At 47.2% G+C, this 11,090-nt stretch overlaps 2 protein-coding genes across 2 annotated transcripts in view; both read left to right on the top strand.

Moving 5' to 3' along the window:
• LOC127531635 (uncharacterized) overlaps nt 1-11,090 on the top strand; it is a 99,933-nt gene that overhangs the window by 10,117 nt on the left and 78,726 nt on the right. The gene's annotated exons all lie outside the window — the stretch shown is intronic.
• LOC127531677 (uncharacterized) overlaps nt 1-11,090 on the top strand; it is a 70,288-nt gene that overhangs the window by 7,171 nt on the left and 52,027 nt on the right. The window lies entirely within an intron of this gene.

The raw sequence follows: 11,090 nt of genomic DNA on the forward strand, positions 1-11,090 counted from the left end.
AGTGCATAGAGCATCCCAGACAACGAGCAGCCCTGCCGGACGCCCCTATGCACCCTGAATGGAGCACACAGACTGCCGTTTATCTTAAGTAGACTCTCAATGTCTCTGTACAGCACATGGATCATGGCGATGAAACCAGAGCTGAACCCAAACCTCTCCATCACCCTCCAGAGGAAGTTGTGTTCAACTTGGTCAAATGCCTTTTCCTGGTCTAACGAAATGAGTCCAGTATCTAACTCCAATGAGCTAGAGAGCTCCAAAACATCCCGAATTAGGTAGATATTATCTACCATAGACCTGCCGGGCACACAGTAGGTCTGGTCCCAGTGGATGACCTGCTCCATGGCTGACCTCAGTCTGGAGGCCAAAGCTTTGGACAGGATCTTATAATCCACACACAACAACGACACAGGGCGCCAGTTTTTAATCTCCTGCAAATTTCCCTTTTTTGGCAAAAGGGTCACCACTGCCCTGCGGCAGGAGAGAGGAAGGGAACCACAGGCCAGACTCTCGTTCAGCACTTGGAGAAGGTCACAGCCCAGGATGTCCCAGTACTCTTTGTAAAACTCTGGTGTCAACCCATCCACCCCAGGAGCTCTGCCTCTCTGCATGCCCCGCAGGGCAGCTGCCAGCTCTTCCAGCCGCAGTGCTTGGCCCAGCTGGGCATTAGTCTCCTCTGACACCTGGGGCAGTTGAGCACAAAAATCTCTCTCCAGCTCCTGGTCCTCCTCATACTCGGATGAGTAGAGAGACGAGTAAAAAATAACTGCTCTGTTCCTGATCTGGCCTGGGTCCGTCAGTTCCTGCCCTGTGTCAGAAAGAAGTGTGTGGATTATTTTCCCCCGTCCCCGCTTCTTCTCCAGACCGAAGAAGAAGCCAGAGGGAGCATCCATCTCCGTGATGTTCTGGACCCGGGACCGAACCAACGCACCCTGTACTTTGGACTCCAGCAGGTTGGCCAACGCCATCTTTTTGGTGTTGAGGACCTCAATATGGCCTCGATTTCCTGTGGAATAGCTAAGTGCTTCCAATTCCACGATCTCACTCTCCAGGTCTTTAGCTGATCTACTCATGTGCTGAGTGACATTGAGAGTGTACTGCTGACACAGAAGCTTTATTTGCACTTTACCATAATCCCACCACTGCCTAAGACTACTAAAATCACCTTTTGTTTCTTTAAAACCAGACCAAAAAAACCTTAAAACCTCCTTAAAACCTTTATCTAAAACCAAAGCTGAATTGAAATGCCAGTAGGCGCTCTTCGGACACACATCTTTAAAAAAAACATCACATAAAACCAAAGCATGATCTGTGTAACCCACTGGCACAATTCTACAGTCTTTAACCATATTAAAAAGATGTTTAAAACAATAAAACCTATCGAGCCTAGCTAAAGTGATGCCGCCATCTCTAAGGTGGGACCAGGTGTACTGACGGCAGTCTGTGTGCATCCTCCTCCACACATCCACCAGGCCGTGGGAGTGGACCAGCCGCCTCAGAGTGTGCTGGGAAACTGGATGCGGCTCTGCATGATTGCGATCTAAAAGCTCATTATCAGTACAATTAAAATCTCCTCCCAGAATTAAAAACTCCTCCCCGCTGCAGCTATTGAGCGTCGAGCTCACCTGAGTGAAGAAGCTCTTCCTCTCTGTTCCACCGTTAGGGGCATAAATATTAATAAAAACCAGGGTAAAACGATCAAATTTTGCTCGGACCAGTAGGCACCTCCCTCTCACCACCTCCTCCACCTCCACAGAGGAGGGAGTGAAGCCCCTAGAGAAGAGGAGCCCCACCCCCCCACTCAGTGTGGTGTTGTGGCTTAAAAACACCTGACCCTCCCATTCCCTTTCCCAGTCCCCCTCGTTCCCCTGGTCGCTGTGAACCTCCTGTAAAAACATCACATCAATGCGTTTGGATCGTGCTGTGTCCATCACCAGTGCTCTCTTTCTTGCCTCCCTTGCTCCGTTAACATTCAGTGTTCCCACTTTAAAACTGCCCATGTTGGATAATGTGGGATAAAAACAAAACCAAAGGATAAAAAAAGTGCTGTATAAAAAGTGAGTCATCATGTTCATATGTGGAGTTGTTTGCGGACTTTTAACATATGTTTCTTCAATCTGAAGATCTCACGATCTGTCAACTCTGATGACTCACGATGTTTAACCAGATGCTTCGCTGACAGTAAAAAGGTCATAAGGTCAGGAAAGTGGTTTTCAATTTTTAGATTCTTAAATCCTTTTGTCTTCTGGAGGAAAGCCCTCACCATTTGACCCGAGTACAACTGATGCCGTGGTGTCTGGCCCTGTGAGAGAGAGAGCTCGCTGCTATCAGACAGATGGGACTCACAGTCACTACTGTCTGCCTCAGCAGCCGCATCTCCCTCCTCTAGCCGCACCGCCTTTGCCATTCCCTCCCCCCGAGCTAAGCTTTTACGTTTTATAGTCCTCAGGAGGGCCCCAGACGACCAACCTGAGGGTCCAGCACACACACCGTCAGCTTGCACATTAATACTAGCAGGCTGCACACACACACCCTCAGCCTGCACTCTCTCACCCTCAGCCGGCACACTCTCACCCTCAGCCGGCACACTCTCACCCTCAGCCGGTGCACTCTCACCCTCAGCCGGTGCACTCTCACCCTCATCCTGCACACACATACCACCAGGCTGCATGCGCACAGGCTCACACACACAGGTAGTCCCATCACCAGTCCTCTCACACAGCTCACCCAGTGCTTCACCTTCACCCCCTGCCTCCAGCTGCTCTACCCCCTCTTCATCCTCTACCACCTCAGCTACCTCTTTCTCACCAACTGTATCCACAACCTCACCTGTGTCTCTCAACTCACCTTCCTCCATCTCCTCACCTCTACCCACCTCTGCATCCCCTCTCTGCCCCTGTTGCCCAACTACCGCCCTCCCACTCACCTCCCCGTCCGAGCCGGCGGAGCGCCCCGCACCACCGACACTCCACCGGCGCGGAGCGGGGACAGGCCTTTCTCCCCCTGCGGCTGCTCCCGCTTTCGGGCCTGAGGCCGCGTCCGGCGGCGGTGGCGGCGGCTCGGCTCGGTTCGGACAGGCCCGAATCAGATGGCCTTCCTCCCCGCAACCGAAACATTTGGCCTGGGAAGATGTTGCAAACAACATATAGTCAAAATCGTCTATCCTCACGGTGAATCTGATATCAAAATCTTCACCGCGGTTGTTGAGCACCATATAGAGCTGCCTCCGGTGCGACACCACGTGCCGCAGCAGCGGGGATTTGCAGCCGGAGAGCAGCTTTTTTATCGGGGACACAACCTTCCCATGACGTGACAGCTCGCGGACCAAAAACTCATCGCTGATGAAGGGAGGCACGTTGGACAGAGTGATCCGGGCGGCAGGCTGCGTCAGCGGCATCACCTGCTCAAACAGCCCGTTCACCGCCAGCCCCGTCTCCACCAGCTCATTCACCTGTTCCACCTTCTCCAAAAAAAGCACCACAGACCGACTCACCCGTGCAGCAGATTTTACCGACGCGTGGCCGATCCGTTCTCCCACAGCTAAGACGACGTCCTCCACGCTACACGGGGAGCCGGCTGCCAGCTTTATCACGTGCTTTCTTGATAGAGAGGAGAGTCCTGTGGCTGCCATAATGGCTTCACCTGGCGTCTCCTCCCCTCGACCAGACCAAGTCTGGCCGCAAAACCAAAAAAAAAGAACAACCCCCCCCCCAACCAACTACCTACAAACTAAACCTATAATCTAACAAAAACCCAAAAAAGTGAAATCACCACTGTGAAAAGGATAATTAAGAAAAGTTAAACAGACAAACTTTCCCACTCTCTTCGCTCTCCACTCTCCCTCCACTCACACCGGAAGAAGAAGAAGAAGAAGAAGAAGATGGCGACCATGGCTGACAGCAAATCTGACTGTGTTTCCTGCTCATGCTCACTTACCATCTCGAAGCTGAAGAAAAACATCGCATCGCTGAGAGCAGAGGTCTTTGAGAAAGATAATCTTATTATGGAGTTTTCTGCCGTTGCTACGACCCAGGCAAAGTACCTCGCCGACATGAGGGCCTCCAGTCACGGATTCACCAACATGGCCGGTCTCTCTTGTAGCCCCGCTCCAGCAGCTCCAGGGACGGTTGCCGATCTCACCGTTCCATGGTCCGGCTCTACTATCAATGGGGCCCCAGAACCCGAGGCTGCCTCAATCCTGCCGGAGGATCCGTGGCTTCGCCTGGGAGCGAAGCCTAGGACAACGGCGGGGCCCTCTTCCTCCCCTGTACCTGCGGTGGCTTAGGTGTATGCCGGTGGAAAAGTGGAGGCTCCGGTCAGCTTCACTCCGTGTCAGCCGGAGCTCTGGTCCGTTGCCTGCAGGGACAAACACCATGCTGTGCCTCCATCCCCTCCCTCATCGCCTCCGGCCATCCCGCTGAACAACAGGTTTGATATCCTGAGCAGAAAGGATTTTCCTCCATTGATCGAGCATGCCCCTCAGCGACCAGCGGCAAAGCCCTCCTCCGCCCGCCACAGGCTGCTAAAACAGGCTGTCTTGCGGAGGAGCTCCGGAGGTTTCGACAATCCGGGGGCAGCGGGATCTGCTGTCGCTGGTAAAGGATGCATTTCGGATTTACATCCATCCCCGGAGCCGCACAGTTCCAAGCAGAAGCATGTTTGCGAGGGTCTACACCCCTCTCTGTGTTCGGGCCCTCTACAGAAGGCTCCCTCACCCGAAGCCTCGTCTGGCTATGGGCTGCAGGATAGGCGCAATGGTGGCTCGCTCAACCAGACCGGCGCCTCCAATGGACCTTCAGTTTCAGCTCCGACTTCTCTGCCTGCTTGTCGCCCGGAGATGTCAGCGAAGCGTTCCCCAGCTCCAGACCTGTCGCCTCGTCATCACTCCAGCCTTTTTATCAGTCAATTCTCAGATCTCTTGTCAATCATTCACACCAAATACAACAGAATTTTAATAACTGGCGATTTTAATCTACACATTGACAACATCTCGGACTCAATGTCCAGAGACTTTTTAAATCTTTTAAGCTGCCTTGATTTTACACAGCATGTCACACAGCCGACTCACAACAGAGGACACACCCTGTTATAACCCATGGCTTGTCCATTGGTGTGTCCTCTGTTGTTGACCTGGCTGTGTCTGAACATGACTGTGTGTTTTTTAATATCGCCAGTTTTAACCAGCAGGAGGCCCCGGTGAGAACAGTGAGGAAACGTTATCTAACTTCTGAAGTGGCTGCAAATTTTATTGAGATTTTACAGAGCACTCCTGCCGAAATTCTGCCTGCACCGTGTGATTTTATTGTTGACAATTTTAACAAAAGACTGAAGTCAACTCTGGACTCAGTGGCTCCACTTTTAACAAAAACAATCATAAAGAAACCGATACCCCCATGGAGAAAAAAATGATAAAATCAATCACTTAAAAAGAAACTGCAGGAGTGCTGAAAGGAGATGGAGGAAATCGAAACTAACAGTTCATCATGAAATCTTACGTCAACAACTCAAAACCTACAATAATGCAGTCAAACAGGAAAGAACTTCTAATTTCTCACAACTCATCACAGAGCATAAAAACAACCCCCGGTTCCTCTTCTCCACTTTCAATGTTTTAGCAGGCACTAATTTTAATCAGACACTCTTTGTGAGAACTTTGCAGACCACTTCAGAACCAAGATCAAGGACATCAGATCCAGCCTTTTATCCCACCAAGTTTTACCTGTTAACACATCTGATCTGCTGTCCTTGCCTGAGGAAACCCTGGAGAGTTTTGCCCTGGTTGATGCAAGGACACTTGGTCGAGTTTTCTCCCAAGTAAACCCAACAACCTGCCTTTTAGATCCTATTCCCACACCACTCTTAAAATCATTTTATGGATTCTTTGAGGAACAATTTTTAAACATAATGAACTGCTCTCTTCGGATGGGTGTCTTCCCCACTGCCTTTAAAACGGCGGTGGTGAGGCCCCTCCTGAATAAGAGCAGTCTAGACCCTAATGTTCTTAATAACTATCGTCCTGTATCCAACTTACCGTTTTTAAGTAAAATTTTAGAAAAACTGGTTCTTAACCAAGTCAGTGACTTTTTAAACAGAATTAACATTTTAGAAACATATCAGTCTGGTTTTAGGATGAACCACAGTACAGAGACAGCACTTTTAAAGATTTTAAATGATATCAGGTGGAATTTAGATAATAAAAAACGAACAGTGTTGGTTCTACTGGATCTAAGTGCCGCTTTTGATACAGTAGACCATCATATCTTATTAAACAGACTCAGACACCTGGTTGGCCTCTCTGGTATTGTGCTTAACTGGTTCAACTCTTATCTTTCAGACCGATGTTTTTATGTAAGTATGGATACGTGTTCCTCAGGAACCCATGAAATTAGGTGTGGGGTTCCCCAAGGGTCAATTTTAGGTCCCATTCTTTTTAATCTTTATATGCTTCCTCTTGGGGACGTCATCAGGAGACACGGCATCAGTTTCCATAGCTACGCTGATGATACACAGCTGTACATTGCCGTATCTCCTGATGACACAGGGCCAATTGATACTCTTTTAAAGTGTATTTTAGACATTAAGTCATGGATGGCAGCGAACTTCCTACAGCTCAACCAGGACAAAACTGAGGTTTTAGTTATAGGTCCTGAAGGTCAGAGAGGGAAACCTTTACCTAAATTACAAGTTTTTAAACCAGCAGAATTTGTAAAAAACCTGGGCGTTATTTTTGACTCTGAGCTGAATTTTATCCCACATATTAAAAACATAACAAAGATAGGTTTTTATCATCTTAATATAGCCAGAGTCCGCCCATTTCTCTCTCAGGCCAGCATGGAGGTGCTAATGCATGCTTTTATCTCTTCTCGTTTAGACTATTGTAATGTCCTGCTCTCTGGTCTTCCCAAAAAGAGTACTTTTAATCTTCAGCTTTTACAAAACTCAGCCGCACGTGTGCTGACAAGGACCAGGGGGCGGGAGCATATTACACCAGTTTTAAAGTCACTGCATTGGCTCCCCGTCTGTTTCAGGATCGATTTTAAGGTCCTTTTATTAGTTTTTAAATGTCTTAATGGCCTTGCGCCTTCTTATTTGTCCGATCTCCTTTTAACATACCAACCCTCGCGGACCCTGAGGTCCTCTGGCAGCGGACTCTTAATTATACCACAAGCCAGAACTCAAACACACGGCAAGGCGGCATTTAGCCATTATGGCCCCCGCCTCTGGAATAGCCTGCCGGAGAACCTCAGGACTGCAGAGACTGTCGGTGTTTTTAAAGGAAGGTTAAAGACGTACCTTTTTAATCAGGCTTTTAACTGATCTTTTAAGCCTTCTTATATTCTGATGTTCTTATCATTCCTTATTTATCATCTTATGTATTTTACGTTTTTTTTACTTCCCATTATTTAGTTATTACCACATTTATTTATTTGTTTATTTTAATTCTTTCAACTCCAGTGTTTCCTCAGGGGGTCCTCCACACTGGGGGCTGTGTCCGGTCTGCTGCTGGGGGTGTTGTCCTCGGGTCTCCTCGGCTCGGCTAGTTGGGGGGCTCCCTACCTCGGTGTGGGGTCCCTGTGTCTGTCGTGGTCGGGGAGTCTGGGTGCCGGCGCCTCCGGAGGGCACGGCCTGGAGCTCCTCCCGGTGTGGACGGCCCCAATGGAGGCGTTTTCCACAATCGTCGGTGCCACGCCATGTCTTCCTACAGCCATTGGTGAGTGTGTGTGTGTGTGTGTGTGTGTGTGTGTGTGTGTGTGTGTGTGTGTGTGTGTAAAAATAAAGTTTGATTTGATTTGATATGAAATATTGTTCACCAAGCTGTCTAAATCTGTGACAGGCGTAAACTAACTGTGACGTCACCCGCTGGTTTCAACGGCGAGAAAATGAAGCCTGGATTTTGCTACTTCCTGGTCGCCGTTTTGGATTTTTGGAGCCAGTGACGTAAAAAGCGTCATCAAACAGACTGGACCGGAGAGCAACGAGGGGCAGGATTGGCTGAGAACTCTCTTATCCCGCCCACGTTTTACCGCAGAGGTTTCTGTTGCTGTCTATCAAGTATAGCCACGCCCCCTGGCTCCGCCAACTTAAACGATTTATTTAAAATTCAGTATTGATTTATTTTAAGATCGGCCACCTGATCTCTCATTTTGACCATGAAAACTAACAGGAAAAAAATCCTGAGCTGTAGAACATCAGTCTATCAAATTTTATTTTTTCCAAAAATGAAATGGGGTCTATGTAGCAAAAGCTTTTTGGAGCCAACCTAGCGGACGGCGGGATATTGCAAGTTTTTGACACTTCCGGGTGGACTTCAATTCTGGAGCCAGATGCTATGTCCACTATATATACAGTCTATGATCTGTGATAGTGAGCACTTCTCCTTTGCTGAGATAATCCATCCCACCTCGCAGGTGCGCCATATCAAGATGCTGATTGGACACCACGATTAGTGCACAGGTGTGCCTTAGACTGCCCACAATAAAGGTCACTCTGAAAGGTGCAGTTTTGTTTTATTGGGGGGACTCTTCAATGGCTGTGTCAAGTTGCTGGATATTGGCGGGAACTGGTACACGCTGTCGTATACGCCGGTCCAGAGCATCCCAAACATGCTTAATGGGTGACATGTCCGGTGAGTATGCTGGCCATGCAAGAACTGGGACGTTTTCAGCTTCCAAGAATTGTGTACAGATCATTGTAACATGGGGCCGTGCATTATCCTGCTGAGGTGATGTCTGGCACAACAATGGGCCTCAGGATCTCGTCACGGTATCTCTGTGCATTCAAAATGCCATCAATAAAATGCACCTGTGTTCTTCGTCCATAACAGATGCCTGCCCATACCATAACCCCACCGCCACCATGGGCCACTCCATCCACAACATTGACATCAGAAAACCGCTCACCCACACGACGCCACACACGCTGTCTGCCATCTGCCCTGAACAGTGTGAACCGGGATTCATCCGTGAAGAGAACACCTCTCCAACGTGCCAGACGCCATCGAATGTGAGCATTTGCCCACTCAAGTCGGTTACGACGACGAGCTGGAGTCAGGTCGAGACCCCGATGAGGACGACGAGCATGCTGATGAGCTTCCCTGAGACGGTTTCTGACAGTTTGTGCAGAAATTCTTTGGTTATGCAAAACGATTGTTTCAGCAGCTGTCTGAGCGGCTGGTCTCAGACCATCTTGGAGGTGAACATGCTGGATGTGGAGGTCCTGGGCTGGTGTGGTTACACGTGGTCTGCGGTTGTGAGGCTGGTTGGATCTACTGCCAAATTCTCTGAAACGCCTTTGGAGACGGCTTATGGTAGAGAAATGAACATTCAATACACGAGCAACAGCTCTGGCTGACATTCCTGCTGTCAACATGCCAACTGCACACTCCCTCAAATCTTGCCACATCTGTGGCATTGTGCTGTGTGATAAAACTGCACCTTTCAGAGTGGCCTTTTATTGTGGGCAGTCTAATGCACACCTGTGCACTAATCATGGTGTCTAATCAGCATCTTGATATGGTACACCTGTGAGGTGGGATGGATTATCTCAGCAAAGGACAAGTGCTCACTATCACAGATTTAGACAGATTTGTGAACAATATTTGAGAGAAATGGTGATATTGTGTATGTGGAAAAAGTTTTAGATCTTTGAGTTCATCTCCAAAAATGCGAGCAAAAACAACAGTGTTACATTTATGTTTTTGTTGAGTGTATATACAGTCTATGGAGCTGAATCAGAAACACCTGTGAACTGTGGGAAGGGAGAAGCAACTCAAGTAGCATGGAGATGAACAAAAGAGGAGGACATATTGTAGGTAAAATAAGATTTAAAGTGAGAAGCAGCTGGATTTTCTTGTGAACCACGTGCTGCTGAAAGTGAGCTGATTCAAACTAGAGCTGGTCTGGATGATATCAACTTTCTACTGAGGTCAACTTTCCTGTCAGGCCCCTCACAGACTTCTACCTCTGGGTAAGATTTCTCCCAAACAGTTTCATCAATAAATCTTATGTACTCATTCCTGAATACTGAAAGTCTTTGAGCGAGGAAGGGGTATGCCTTCTAAATTAAAAAAAAAGACAATTTTTTTTTTTTAAAAACGGGCAGCATAAAGCAACCTCAACTATTTTTCATAGCAGATGATGAATGTCTTTCTTAATTTTGATATAAAGGCTCGTTATTCTGCTCTGCTGAAGCTTCACATTAAATGAAAAAAAAATCCTTGACGATGAAGCTGCATTGATGGATTATGTGTCATTGTATTACATCATTGATATTTGTAGTGAGGAAAGCTAACAGGCTGTCTCTTCAACTTGCTATAAAGTTTTAAGATTATTCTAATGTCAAAATGACATTGGAATAAAATATGTATGAAATTAAAAGTCTGTTTGCAATCAAACCAGCTACATAAGATTCACTGTAAAATGACCTCTTACCTGTATCAGATGCTGGTAAAATAATTACTATAATCTCTGTGTCCTCAGATTACTTTATTGGGGTGTAAAATGAACTATAACTATTGCATAAAGGCTCTTTATGCAAGTAATTAAAACCCTGTCTCTGTATGTCTGTCCTGTTGCTATTCCACAGTCTTACGCTACAGTCACTTTGTACTTCACAGTTTATGTGACAGTTAAAACTTTTGAATCTATGTCCACTGAAGTCATGAAATGTTGAATCGCCCTGCTTTAGAATCAGAGGCTCACATCATTCCTGTCTCATTTAAAAAGAATAATGCTGATAGTAGTGATCTCCTCTGATGAATCTCTGCTCCCGTGGGTTAGCTCAGGTCACTGAATTTTACTTTCATTGACGAATGCCTAGTCAGTGACTGCATTTCAGTGTGTTCTTGGGATATAAAGAGTAAACTCATGGTCAGAGAGCAGCAGATGGTAATTTCTGCTTTAAATCCTGTTTGGTTTAAATGAAGCTCTCAGTGTTGTTTGGCAGTAGTGGAGAGACACCAAGTACATTTACTCAAGCTCATTTAAAAAAAAAAAAACTACTTGTGCTTTACCTTTATATATCCCATCTTATTCTACTTTATATTACTACTGTATTGATATAACTGTATACAGTTTATGGTGTTTTCCAGC

The sequence above is a fragment of the Acanthochromis polyacanthus genome, chromosome 21, assembly GCF_021347895.1.
Source record: "Acanthochromis polyacanthus isolate Apoly-LR-REF ecotype Palm Island chromosome 21, KAUST_Apoly_ChrSc, whole genome shotgun sequence".
NCBI lineage: Eukaryota > Metazoa > Chordata > Actinopteri > Pomacentridae > Acanthochromis > Acanthochromis polyacanthus.